Source organism: Elephas maximus, chromosome 19 (genome assembly GCF_024166365.1).
Source record: "Elephas maximus indicus isolate mEleMax1 chromosome 19, mEleMax1 primary haplotype, whole genome shotgun sequence".
In the NCBI taxonomy this organism is placed as follows: domain Eukaryota; kingdom Metazoa; phylum Chordata; class Mammalia; order Proboscidea; family Elephantidae; genus Elephas; species Elephas maximus.
In genome coordinates this window covers 37,828,987-37,842,871 of record NC_064837.1, presented here as the reverse complement: position 1 = coordinate 37,842,871, position 13,885 = coordinate 37,828,987, and the positions used below count along the sequence as shown (strand labels likewise).

General features: G+C 40.4%; 1 protein-coding gene across 6 annotated transcripts in view; it reads left to right on the top strand.

Moving 5' to 3' along the window:
- Nucleotides 1-13,885, top strand: part of ANKFN1 (ankyrin repeat and fibronectin type III domain containing 1) — a 463,794-nt gene that overhangs the window by 176,505 nt on the left and 273,404 nt on the right. Inside the window, exon 2 of one of the 6 annotated variants that reach the window (XM_049859418.1) lies at nucleotides 11,882-12,023. The exons of the other annotated variants lie outside the window; for them this stretch is intronic. The gene's annotated coding sequence lies outside the window, so the exon portion shown is untranslated. The remainder of the gene's footprint in view (nucleotides 1-11,881; nucleotides 12,024-13,885) is intronic. 6 annotated transcript variants of the gene reach the window in all.

Below are 13,885 nucleotides of genomic sequence, written 5' to 3'. Positions count from 1 at the left end.
CTCTTCTGACATAGACTGGACTATAAAACATAAAATGTTACTTGTGAAGAGTATGCTTCTTAGTTCAAGCAGATACACACGACCAAAAGGGTGGCCCCTGTCCAGAGGCAGGATGAGAAGGCAGAAAGGGACAGGAGCTGGTTGGAGGGACACGGGAAACCCGGGGTGGAAAGCGGGAGTGTACAGTCACATTATAGGAATTGCAACTAGTGTCACGTAACAATGTGTGCATTTGTGTTTGAGAAATTAACTTGAACTGTCAACTTTCACCTAAAGCACACACACAAAAGATTAAAAAAAAAAAAAAAGACCCATATAAATAAAACACATCTGCACTCCAAAAAAAAAAAAAAAAAAACCCAAAATCCAAATCTGTTGCTGTCAAGTCAATTCCGACTTATAGCAACCCTATAGGACAGAGTAGAACTGCCCCACAGGGTTTCCAAGGCTGTAATCTTTCAGGGAACAGACTGCCACATCTTTCTCCCAAAGAGCAGCTGATAAGTTTGAACCACTGACCTTTCAGTTAGAAGCTAAGCACTTAACCACTGTACCACCAGGGCTCCATTCAATAGATAATGAGCCACAAAAGGACTTCCACATTTTTACGAGGGTTCACAGAGGTTATTTGCCTTTTCCAAGATCACACAGCTGGTAAGTGGCAGAGAGCAGATCCGGATGCTGTCTGTCTGTCTGACTTGAGCAGAAGCACTTAACAATAATGATAGGAAAAATAATAATGATAATAGCAGCTCTTGCTTACTGAGGGCCTTCCATGGGCCAGGCACTGTTCTGGCTGCAATATGCACATTTTATCAGGTAATTCTCACAGTAACCCTGCAAAGTAAGTATCCCTGTCCCCATTTTAAAGAAGAGGACATTAAAGTTCAAAGAATTGCGTCCAAAATCTTATGAGCAGTAAATAACAGGACATCAGAATCAAACCCAAACTGACTAACTTCAGGGCCTATACTGCTTTTAGAATTGAGTTTACAACCCTTCAGAGTTTGGCTTTAAAAAAATCTGGTTCACTGCCATAGAATTGTTATTTTTAGCTCAAATGGTACATCCAGGGGAATGACAAAGTGATTTGATGAAAGCCCTAAAAGCTAATGGTGCAGGCAAGTTTTTACAGAAGAGACTATTGAGTCATGATCTGTAGCACTTGATAATATAAGACAATAGTGTGACCATCGGTGGCCGCAGATGACCTTTTCAGTATGACTCTAGAAATAAGAGGAGTAGATGATAGCCACTCTGCATATCGGCATTTCTGATACGGGTGATTTCAAAACCCTTGTCCATTTAGACTGCCAGCATTTATCAGCAAATATTAAAAAATACACTAGCTCTTTATTATCAATTAATAAGTTTTGAAAGCAGCTCTTAATAAAAGCCACTTTCAATTACTCATCCACAGTACCAAAATGATCAAAGCCACTATGTCTAACATTGAAGCTGTATCTCATCTAAATGCTTCTTTGCCAACCTTTCTGGCATTCTCAAGGAGCCCTGGTGGTGCAAAGCTTAAGCGCTTGGCTGCTAACCGAAAGGTCAGCAATTGGAACCCACCAGCGGCTACGTGGGAGAAGAGACCTGGCGATCTGCTCCCCTAAAGATTACAGCCTAGGAAACCTTATGGGGTAGTTGTATCCTGTCATTTGGGGTCGCTAGAATCCACTCCGCGACACACAACAACTGGCATTCTCAAAACCAACTGCAAGAGGTTACAAAGCAGGTTCCGGCAAGATGGCTCCCGAAGACTCGCTCCTCCTCTGCAGCCCCGCCTCTTCCTCAGCCGTCCCCTTGGACCTACATTTTCCGCGATACCCAAATTAGGTATTAAGTACATGGCTCTTCCATCATGATTTTTTCCTCTAATGTAGGTGATAAAAATAACAGAAAGAAATGACCGTCTGGAGTCTCATGGTACCCTCTACAGTCCCAAAAGTAAACTTCAGACTGTCCCTGATGTCTTGTGCCCTCCTTCTTCATTTGACCCTGTCCAAATAGGACAGCGTGTGAGTGGGCCTCCCGTACAGCTTCAGTTCAGAAAAAAGTATGATTGCTTTAGGAATACTCGGGCTGATTCTGAATATGCTTCTGGCACATCACCAGTGGGTTTTTTTAATAATCAATTCTACTTCAAAAATGATAAAATGGATCCTTTATCAGCAGCAATTTTGAGAACTGACAGTCAATAGCTTGAAAGACCACCGATGCCTTATGCCAAAACACAAAAACAATCATAAATTATAAAAGCCCAAACATCCTAACTGAATAGATACATTGGAGCAGTTTTCTTTTGTCTAGAATTGTCTTGACGTGAGAAAAATTGTGAAACCATGACATTTATTTTGAATGTTGTCCAACATGGAGCTTAAAAGTGAAAGATCTATATAGGATAGAGTAGATCTATATAGCATGGATTTTTTTCAAGCTTTGAAATGAGCAGTGTCTGGTCCTTAAGGTAAAAGCGATGGGACTTTTGCTAGAGGCTTTCCTATCTGCCCTTAGTGTTTCCTTAGTGGGAAAGTTGAAGTTAGCACGCTCTGATAGCCCTCTATGCGCCAAGCACTGTGCTAATGAGAGAATTCCAAGTTAGGGAAAATGTGGCCTCAGCCCTTAAAGGGAGCTTAAAAAATGTCATGCTGGAAAAAAAAAACTACAGATTCTAATATGCTCAATTTAAAGGAACTGGAAAGTGTATGTTTGTTTATTAACCACAATCAAGTTAACTCCAGCTCATGGTTACGTTATGTACGACAGAACAAAATGTTGCCTGATCCGTCAGCATCCTCACAGTCGCAGGCATGTTCAAGTCCATCATCGTGGCTATGTGCCAGTCCATCTCACCAAGGGTTTTCCTCAACCTCATTGGCCTTCTACGTCACCAAAAATGATGGCTTCCTCTAGTGATGGATTCCTCTTGCTGACATGTCCAAAGCAGTCAGACAATGTTCTATTGTGACCCTTAAGTTTATCATTGGCTGATTTTCCAAAGAAGGTCACAGGCCTTTCTTCCTAGTCTGTCTTAGTCTGAAAGCTCTGTGAAAACCTGTCCACCGTGGTGACCCTGCTGGTATTTCAATAGTAGTGGCATAGCTTCCAGCATCATAGCAACACGCAAGCTGCCACCATGTAACAAACTGAGAAACGAGGGGTGAAAATATTGTATAACATCCATTTTTCTATTTCCTATAATTTCTATTTCCAAACAGAAAGAAGTTGAATTCCATAGAGAGAAAATAAATGTGCATGCTGAGCAGTGACATTATGATGTTCAAAGCGCTTTTCCTACGATGTTAAAAGCAATTTTCTTTAAAGGAAATTTAAATAGAAATTGCTAATTTTAAAATTAGTAATATTATCAGATATTCTCTGTTTTTACCCGAGAAACCTAAGGCTTCAGCCTTCGTAGTGTTTCTCCAACTAGTCTTTTGTTTTTATAGCTTGAAAACTGACAACACAAAGACAGCAATTGACTTGGCACCCAGGGGTGCAATAACACGCCTGGTTCTAATGCCCGTGTTTTTTCTTCCAATCTTCCCTCTCTCTCTGTTCCTTCTCTTTGTTACTTCTCTAAGGAAATTCAGATTTAGAACTTTGCTGTGTAGAACACAAAGAGCTAAATAATATTCTCTGCTGGTAAGAAAGTGGCAGCTATTCAGTTTTGGTTAGGACCTGCAGTGGGTTGCTGTTTTGAAGGTTTACATTAATTTTTTGGAACAAATATCCATATGACATTGTGTGAAAAGCAGTGGGTTTAGAATGAGTCAATTAGTGAATTTCCTAAGTTTAGGCAACTCATAATTTCTGGGCTTCAATTTCCATCCCTATAAATTTGAGCACAAAACCAGTGGTTCTCAAAGTTTGCTGCACATTAGAATCACTGGTTGAGCTTTTAAAAATTCTGATTCCCTGGTCATACACCAGAACAATGAAATCAGACTACCTTGGGGTCGGAGCAAGGTACCAATTTTGTTTAAACATCCCTAAGTGGTTCCAACATGCAACAAGGTTAAGAAACCACTGCAGAAATCACTGCCGTGATTCTCAGTGGTTTGGCAGTTATGTAGTGATGTAATTTGGCAGTTATGTAATGATGTAGTCATCCTCCATTTTGTGGTTCAATGTGGTCATCCTCCATTTTTGCATAATCCTGATACTCGCATAACAATCTGGTTTCTGGAACCTAATCCTGTCAATTAGTGAGGTATGGATGTATTCCAGAAAGGAGCCTTGGTGGTGCAGAGGTTAAGTGCTAGGCTGGAAATTTGAACCCACCAGCCACTCCACAGGAGAAAGGTGTGACAGTTTGCTCCAGTAAAGATTATATAGCCTTGGAAACCTTATGGGACAGTTCTACTCTGTCCTTTAAGGTCACTATGACTTGGAATCAGCACAGCGACAATGGTTGCGATAGTATTCCAGACATGTGGTATTAGTGTAAGGACAGACAAATAGATCAGTGGAAGAGAATAGATAATGCAACACTTGACTACCACTTACACAGTAAATTAATTTTCAACAAAGGTGCCAAAGCCTCTCAATCAGGAAAGGAAAAACCTTTTCATTAATGGTACTAGAACAACTAGATAATAATTTGGAAAAAAAATTAATCTCAAGCCATACCTCACATCATATAAAAAATTAATATGATATAGATCACAGACCTAAATGTACAAGCTAAAACTATAAAGCTTCTAGAAGAAAATATAAGATAAAATATTTCCAAAGATTTTGTAAACAAGACACCAAAAGTAACAATAATAAAAAAAAAAAAAATAGGATTTCATCCAAATTAAAAATTCCAAAGAGTCTCCTTTAAAAAATATGAACAGGCAGGCCAAAGACTGGGAAAAAAATATTCACAAGACATAGGGCTTGTATTCAGAATACATAAATAACTTGTAAAACTTAGTGACAACCATCCCAATTTAAAGATGAACAAAAGATTTGAATAAACACCTCACAAAAGATATAAAAATAGCCAATAAACACACAAAAAAGGTGCTCAAATTCATTCAACATCAAGGAAATGCAACAAATCACAATGAAAGCACAATGACATACCCCCCACATACATTATAATGGCTAAAATTAAAAAAGATTGACAACAATAAATGTTGGCAAGGATGTAGAGCAACTGGAATTCACATAAATTTTGGGAGTGTAAAATGGCATAATGACATTGGAAAATAGTTTGGCAATTACTTATAAAGTTAAACATATACCTACCCTATGACTTAGCAATGTCATTCCTGTTTACTTTAGAGAAATGAAAATACATGTTCATACAAAGGCATGTACGAGAATGATCATAGAAGCCTTATTCATAACAGCCCCAAACTGGAAGTAGTCCAAATGTCCATCAACAGGTACATGGAAAAACAAATTGTAGTATGTTCTTAGTCAGCAAGAAAAAGGAATAAACTAATACAGTAGATGGCATGGATGAATTTCAAAAACATGTTGAGTGAAAGAAAGCAGACACAAAAAATGCATACAGTTTGATTCCATTTATATAACAATAGACATCAGAACAGTGATTGCCTCAATGTGTGTGTGGGCGGAGAGTGTGCAAGAGACTGGAACTTTCTGGGATGCCAGAAATATTCTATCTTGATCAGAGTTTGGGTTCTGCTGCTGTCTGCATTTGCCAAAACATTTGTTAAAAGTCATCAGACTGTATACTTCTGATTGTAAACTATACAGTGAAAACTGTGAGAGCTGGAACTCGATGGGACTGCCTTGTTTTCCCAGTCTCACCAGTTTTCTGCCTTTGACAAGGTGCAGTCTTACCACTTTTCTAGCACTTGTTTTAGTGGAAAATATTTGAAGTTTTCCCTCTCTGACAGGTTTCTGCCTTACACAGGTTCCGACCTTAGTAGGCTTTATGGTATCTCAAAGATAAAACTAAAAATAAATATTTTTTAGCTGTAAAGTAATATACAAGAATAGGAAGTATTTTACTTTTTAAAGTTGTTGTGGATTGAATTGTGTCCCCCAAAAATGTGTGTCAACTTGGCTAGGCCAGGTTGTGATTCCCAGTATTGCATGATTGCCCACCATTTTGTCATCTGATGTGATTTTCCTGTGTGTTGTAAACCCTATCTCCATGATGTTAATGAGGCAAGACTCAATCTATAAGATTAGGTTGTGTCTCTTGAGTCAATCCCTTTTGAGATATAAAAGAGAGAAGCAAGCAGAGAGACAGGGGGACCTCATACCACCAAGAAACAAGAGCCAGGAAAGTAGCACATCCTTTGGACCCAGGGTCCATGAACTGAGAAGCTCCTCAACCAGGGAAGATTGATAACAAGGACCTTCCCCCAGAGCCTACACAGAGAGAAAGACTTCCCCTGGATCTGGCACCCTGAATTTGAACTTCTAGCATCTTAGACTGTGAGAGAATAAATTTCTGTGTGTTAAAGTCATCCACTTGTGGTATTTTTGTTATAGACGCACTAGATAACTAAAACAAAAGTCTTCAAAGTAAAAGATGAGTTTGAGATGGATAGAATGTTAAACTGATGCCAAACAATCATATGGTACCAAATAAGCAATTTTCATCAGGTTTTGACATGACTGGATCAGCAAGATGATTTTGTTTCAAAACTTAGAAAATACATATAATACCCTCTAACCTCTCTTTTTTTTTTTTTTAACCTCTCTAGTTAGCAATTAAAAATATAAAAAATAAAAAGGTCTGCACAGCGAATGATCTATACATAAATATATAGAACCTTGAACCTTGAAAAAGTATTTGCATATTCACTTTGTGTAGCAATTGCTGGTACTTTTAGTTGTTGTTGTTACATGCCATCGAGTCAGTTCTGACTCATAGCAACCCTATGTACGACGGAAGGAAACACTGCCCGGTCCTATGCCATCCTCGCCTTGTTATGCTTGAGCCCATTATTGCAGCCACTTGTGTCAATCCATCTCGTTGAGGATCTTCCTCTTTTTCTATGACCCTCTACTTTACCAACCATGATGTCCTTCTCCAGAGACTGGTCCTTCCTGATAACATGTCCAAATTCCATGAGACGAAGTCTCACCATCCTTGCTTCTAAGGAGCATCCTGCCTGTACTTCTTCCAAGACAGATTTGTTTCCCTTCTGGGAGTCCATGATATATTCAATATTCTTTGCCAACACCATAATTCAAAGGTGTCAGTTCTTCTTCCATCTTCCTTATTCATTGTCCAGCTTTTGCACCCATATGAGGCAATTGAAAATACCAGGCCTTGGGTCAGGCGCACCTTAGTCCTCAAAGTGACATCTTTGCTTTTTAACACTTTAAAGAGGTCTTTTGCAGCAGATTTGCCCAATGCAGTATGTCATCTGATTTCTTGACTGCTGCTTCCAGGGGCACTGATCGTAGATCCAAGTAAAATGAAATCCTTGACAACTTCTATATTTATTTTTCCATTTATCATGATGTTGCTTATTGTTTCAGTTGTGAGGATTTTGTTTTCTTTATGTTGAGGTGTAATCCATACAGAAGGCTGTGGTCTTTGATCTTCATCAGTAAGTGCTTCAAGTCCTTTTCACTTTCAGCAAGCAAGATTGTGTCATCTGCATATCGCAGGTTGTTAATGATTCATCCAGCAATCCTGATGCCTTGCTCTTCTTCATATAGTCCAGCTTCTCGGATTATTTGCTCAGGATACCAATTTAATAAGTGTGGTGAAAGGATACAATCCTGACTCACACCTTTCCTGATATTAAACCACACAGTTTCCCCTTGTTCTCTTCCAAGGAATGCCTCATGGCCTATGTATAGGTTCCACATGAGCACAGTCAAGTGCTCTGGAATTCCCATTCTTCTCAATGTTACCTATAGTTTGTTATGATCCACTCAGTCAAATGCCCTTGAGTAGTCAATAAAACACAGTAAACATCCTTCTGGTATTTTCTGCTTTCAACCATCAACAATGATATCTCTCATTCCACGTCCTCATCTGAATCCAGCTTGAACTTCTGGTAATTCCTTGTCAACATACTGCTGCAACTGCTTTTGAATGATTTTCAGCAAAATTTTGCTTGTGTATGATATCAATGATATTGTTCGATAATTTCCGTATTCTGTTGGATCACCTTTTTTTGGAATGGGCACAAATATGGATCTCTTCTAGTTGGTTGGCCAGGAAGCTGTCTTCCAAATTTCTTGAGATAAATGAGTGAGCACCTCCAGGACTGCATCCGTTTGTTGAAACATGTCAGTTGGTACTCCATCAGTTCCTGGAGCCTTGTTTATCACCAATGTCTTCAGTGCAGCTTGGACTTGTTCTTCAGTACCATTGGCTCTTGATCATATGCTACCTCCCGAAATGGTTGAACGCTGACCAGTTCTTTTTGGAACGGTGACTCTGTGTATTCCTTCCATCTTCTTTTGATGCTTCCTGGCATCATTCAATATTTGTCATTCAATTCTTTTTGGTACAGTGACTCTGTGTATTCCCTCCATCTTCTTTTGATGCTTCCTGTGTCATTCAATATTTTGCCCATAGAATCCTTCAGTATTTCAAACTGAGGCTTGAATTTTCTCTTCCATTCTTTCAGCTTGAGAAATACGAAGCATGTTCTTTCATTTTGGTTCTCTAACTCTGGTCTTCACATGTTTCATTATAATACTTTACTATGTCTTCTCACACCTTCCTTTGAAATCTTCTGTTCAGCTCTTTTACTTCATCATTTCTTCCATTCACTTTAGCTACTGTATGTTACAGAGTATCTCCTGATACCCATTTTGGTCTTTTCTTTCTTTCTTTTAGTAGGTAGCTTTAAATTGTGGTAGAAAAAATAGAAGTTTAAGATATGCAACACTAGAAATCACATTCTGTAGATATAATTCTCTAAATAACCACAACTGTATATGGAAGTCTGTGCATGAAGCTAAAATATAAAACTTAAATATATTATGATACAACGAAATCTCAATTAAGAAATTCTCCAGGAGCAAAACCCTCTTTCCCTTTTTTATAACACACACACACACTTTCCATTAACACAGGGATCGGGATTAGTGTCCAGGAGCACTGTTCCTCCTGAGTCATGACAAGTACAGATTTCCAAGAGAAGACCCCTCTCTGTCCTATTTTTTTTAATCAGTACCTGGCTTCAGGCATTACCAGCTATTCTGGACACAGCTGTTGAGATGTCAGGGCTTGTTCCAACAGTACAGGCCTTCTTTAGGAACTTCGATTATGGCACAGGGATGCTGCCCACTCTGGGGGTTCAGCCTAGAGCACATTCCACATACTGCTCCCCTGCTCCCCAAATCATTCTATCGGGGAAGCCCTAGCCTGTATTCAAGTTCACTTATTAGATGGTCTTATACATAACACAAGGAGCCTCTCCTTCAGAGCGCTTAATTCTAGTGTAAATGCACATCTACTTGTAGAGCGTAAGCTCACTGAGGAGCCCTGGTGGTGCAGTGGTTAAGAGCTCGGCTGCTAACCAAAAGGTCAGCTGTTCGAAACCACCAGCCACTCCTTGGAAACGCTATGGTGCATCTCTACTCTGTCCTATAGGGTCTGTATAACTCAGAATCAAATTGACAGCAATGGGTTTGGTTTTGGTTTTTAAGCTCAACGAGAGCTTTGCTCACTATTAATCTAACCAGTACCTAAACCATTACTGGTTTCCAGTTGCCATCACGTCATCTCAGACTCATGGTGACTCCATGTGTGTCAGAGTATAACTGTGCTCCACAGGGTTTTCAGTGGCTGAGTAGTTGGAAGTAGATCACCCAGACTTTCTTCTGAGGTGCCTCTGGGCAGACTTGGACCTCCAAACTTTTGGTTAGCAACTGAGCTCATTAACTGTTTGCATGACCCAGGAACTCCATCTAAAACATTCTGGTTGCCATCGAGTCAGTTTTGACTCATGTTCACCCCATGCGTTGCAAAGGAGAACTGCTCTGTAGGATTTTCTTGCCTACAGTCTTGACAGAGGCAGGTCACCAGGTCTTTCTCCCATGGAGCTGCTGAGTGGGTTCAGATTGCCAATCTTTAGGTTAGTAAAAAAGTTGAGCACAAACTGTTTACATCACTCAGGGACAGAAAGTAGGTGTCAAATATATTTTGCAAGCTACATGGCTCAGTGAATGCATACCAACCTCACAAAGTCGTTGTAATGGTTAAATGAAACAATATGTTTAAAGGGTTAGCAGAGCACCTAACACCTAGGCTGCCTACCCCTTTGCCTTTATTCTTTATACAGATTTTCCCTCCTTTAAGAACTATTTCCTCTAATTAGATGATTAGATCATATTCCTGGTACTCACCACCACCCAACCCCTTTCAAGATAGGAAATAATTTGATATTATTTATAGCTAAAGAAAGACTGATGACACTTTAATGTGACTGTGTTATGTTTTATGTGTTTCCGTACCCAGCAATGGACTTCTAGACATTTATGATTAGGAGATTAAATGCTTTATACCCTGGTATTTGATAACTGATAAGAGTTTCCAGAGAGATCTGGAAATGGAATGTGTGTGTGTGCACACATGCACACACATGAGAGAGAGAGAGAGACGGAATTTTGCTTAAATCTCACTATGAGTACCCTCCTGTTTGCATACATACAAGGCAACCTGTGTAAGTCCAGCAATTGACTTGAATGTTATAACTTCTGTTTCTAGAATACCCAAATCCTAACTTAAATCCATTGCCATCAAGTCAATTCCAACTCATAGAGAACCTACATGCAGAGTAGAACTGCCCCATACGGTTTCCAAGGATCGGCTGGTGGATTCAAACTGCCGATCTTTTGGTTAGCAGCCGAGCTCTTAACTACTGTGCCATCAGGGCTCCAGAATACCTGAAAATATTATAAAATTCCCCATTGTAACTCATCTTTTAAAGTTATCTTTGAAGGTACAATTTCAAAAATACTCATGAGATCTTTCATTTGGGACTTTTCCTTCACAAGTAAACACACAGTTAACCAGTTAACTTTCTTAAGTGTAAAAAAAAAATATTCAATCCGTGCTAAGGATTTTCCATTTATCTTGATTGAATTTCACTTGATCTAATAGAAAAGCCCAGCATAGGAAAGCACAGCTCAGAATAGAATGTCACGGAAGCCATCAGAGCACAAAACACAGTGCTTTGTGAGAGTAAGTAATACTGCAGTGTTTCAGTTTTGTGTATGGGATGTGTGTGTGTTTACTGGGTCACATTGTAAAAAGTGTTCCTTAATGTCAATCATGGTCAAAGACGATTAAAAGCCACTGCTTTATGCAACAGCATAAAATGTCTGCTCAACTCCCCAAGTGTGAAAGTCTAAATCTGGTAAAAGAACAGAGGTTTGGAAATGTCAATATATAGAAGTGCAAGATGTTCAGAAACTAACAGGGAATTTACAAGCAACCGTATAAAAAAAAAAATTATAGAGAGACATAATTTAGTCCATTGAGCACAAGCAGAGTGTGTGACCAGGGAACATTGTTGTTGTTTGCCATTAAGTCAATTTTGACTCATAGTAACCCCATGCAGATCACCAGGTCTTTCTTACGCAGAGCTGCTGGGTGTGTTTGATCCTCCAACCGATTGCTTTCCAGAGGAGAAATAATCATCTTTAATTGTTAGAAACATGGCAGAAAGGACCCAAATTACCTGGAATCAGCTATGTCAAATATGACGCGCCAGCAAGAGTTTATTCTGAGATTATATAAAAGTGCACTATTTTTTGATAGAAAAGAATCTTTGAGTCCTTCAGCAAGTCATCTCATGGAGAAATCTACAACCATGATGTCCTTGTAATCCAGTTCCCCTGTCACGCAATTTTAATTGAGCCATACCAGTGTCATTTAGGGTGACAGCAGGGGTGTAGTTGGTGACTGTGTGTGGTCTTTCCTTTGCAGACAAATTCCTATTCTCTAAAGAGTATGAAGCAGAGACTGGACAGGCTGCTAGAGGCTCCTTCCACGGAGCTGTTGGGCTGAAGGGGACATCCCAGCCTCACTGCATTCTTTGGGATCTGGAACTGCCAGAGCCCCAGCACAGGTGTGCCCCAAAACATGCTGCCCCAAAAGCTTCCTTCTACCCCCGTCATTTCCCCACCTCTCTCTTCTCCCTACACACACACACACACACATACACACACACTCCAGATGGCTTCTTTATGCCTCTCTCCATCTTTACTCCCCTTCCAGGTAAGAAGCTTCTCGCAACAAAATGTATACTTGAATTCACCCTCTCAGAGTTGGAGCAGTCTAATGGTGATGTGTTTTCCTTCGTAGTTTTTCTGACATTAGGACTGGGCCTCCCTCTCCCCATCCAGGACTTGAATCCTGCCTCTTCACCCCAGCCTTGTGACTCTGTAACCAGTACCAACAGAATTCCCCACCCAGACCTCAAAATAGTGATCTTCCTAGATTTCCCCCTGCAGTAGTCACCCGGCTATCAGAATCCTCATCACCTCTTACTGACTTACCCAGTGTCAAAACTAGCTTCGGTGTCTCTAAATCCCTATTTAAGGAGCCCTAAATTTTTTTAGTGGTGCAGTGGTTAAGGGCTCAGCTGCTAACCAAAAGGTCAGAGGTTTGAACCCACCAGGCACTCCACGGGAGAAAGAGGGCAATCTGCTTCTGTAGAGACTGCTGCCTTGGAAACTCTGTGGGGCAGTTCTACTCTGTCCTATAGGGTGGAATCGACTCAACTGCAATGGGGAAAAAAATCCCTGTTTACTCAGGATACTCATGTTTATACCTGTTGTCCCAGAGTGCCTCTTAATAAGAATGCCCCTTTAGCGAGATCTCAAAACCTTCTCAGTGTTGAACGTCATCCTACCCAGTACGGCTGTGCCTGCCTTGTTAGTTGCCTTTCTGTGGCCCGGGGCTGGTCCCTCCTTGTATGTCTATAGTTCCAGGTTGGTCTAGCCTCACTGTCTCCTGCCTTCCAGCAACCTCCTGATCTTCCAGAATGGGAAACTCTCATGGCAGGGTGCACCTTAGGGAAAACTATGATGTTATCGTGGAGTCCTTTTGATCCTGTTTTAATATTTCCCTCTATTAAGTACCTGTTGCTGCTTAACAAATCACCCCAAATTTTGAGACTTAAAACAAAAACAGCCATTTCTTTCACAGTTTTTGTGGTTCAGGAATTCAGATTATGCATAAAAAAACAAAATTTCTGCCCCAGTATGTCCAGAGCCTCAGCTGGAAGATATGAAAGTCTAGGGCTGGAATTATCTGATGGTTCATTTGCTCATATGTCTGGAGGTTGATGCAGGTTGTCAGTTGAAGGCCTAGCCGTGTCTGTTACCTAGAACACCTCACATGGCCTCTCCACACAAACATGGTTTCTTTACAACATGGTGGCTGGGTTCAAAGGGCAAACATCCAAAGAGAGAGAAAGCCAGTTGGAAGCTGCATCCTTTTTTATGGCCTAGCCTTACTTAATACTGGTCATATAGCATCACTTCCAATGCACTCCATTGGTCAAGAAAGTTGCAAACCATTGTTAAGATTCAAGGGCAAAGAACATGAGGCCCTCACCCCTCAGCGGAAAGAGTACAATCTTATTATAAGAAGGTCCTGCGGGGTAAGATATTTACGTTGTTGTTGTTAGCTGCTGTGCAGTTGCCTCTGACTCATGGCAACCTATGTACAACAGAATGAAATGTTGCCCGTCCTGCATCATCCTCACAATCGCTGTCATGTTCCAGTCCATTGTTGTGGCTGCTGTGCTAATTCATCTCGCCAAGTGTCTTCCTTGCCCTCATTGGCCCTCTACTTCACCAAACATGATGTCCTCCAGAGATTAATCCCTCCTGATGATGCGTCCAAAGCGAGCCAGTCAGACAGCGTTCCGTTGTGATCTATAAGATTTTCACTAGCTAATTTTCAGAAGTAGGCAGGCCTTTC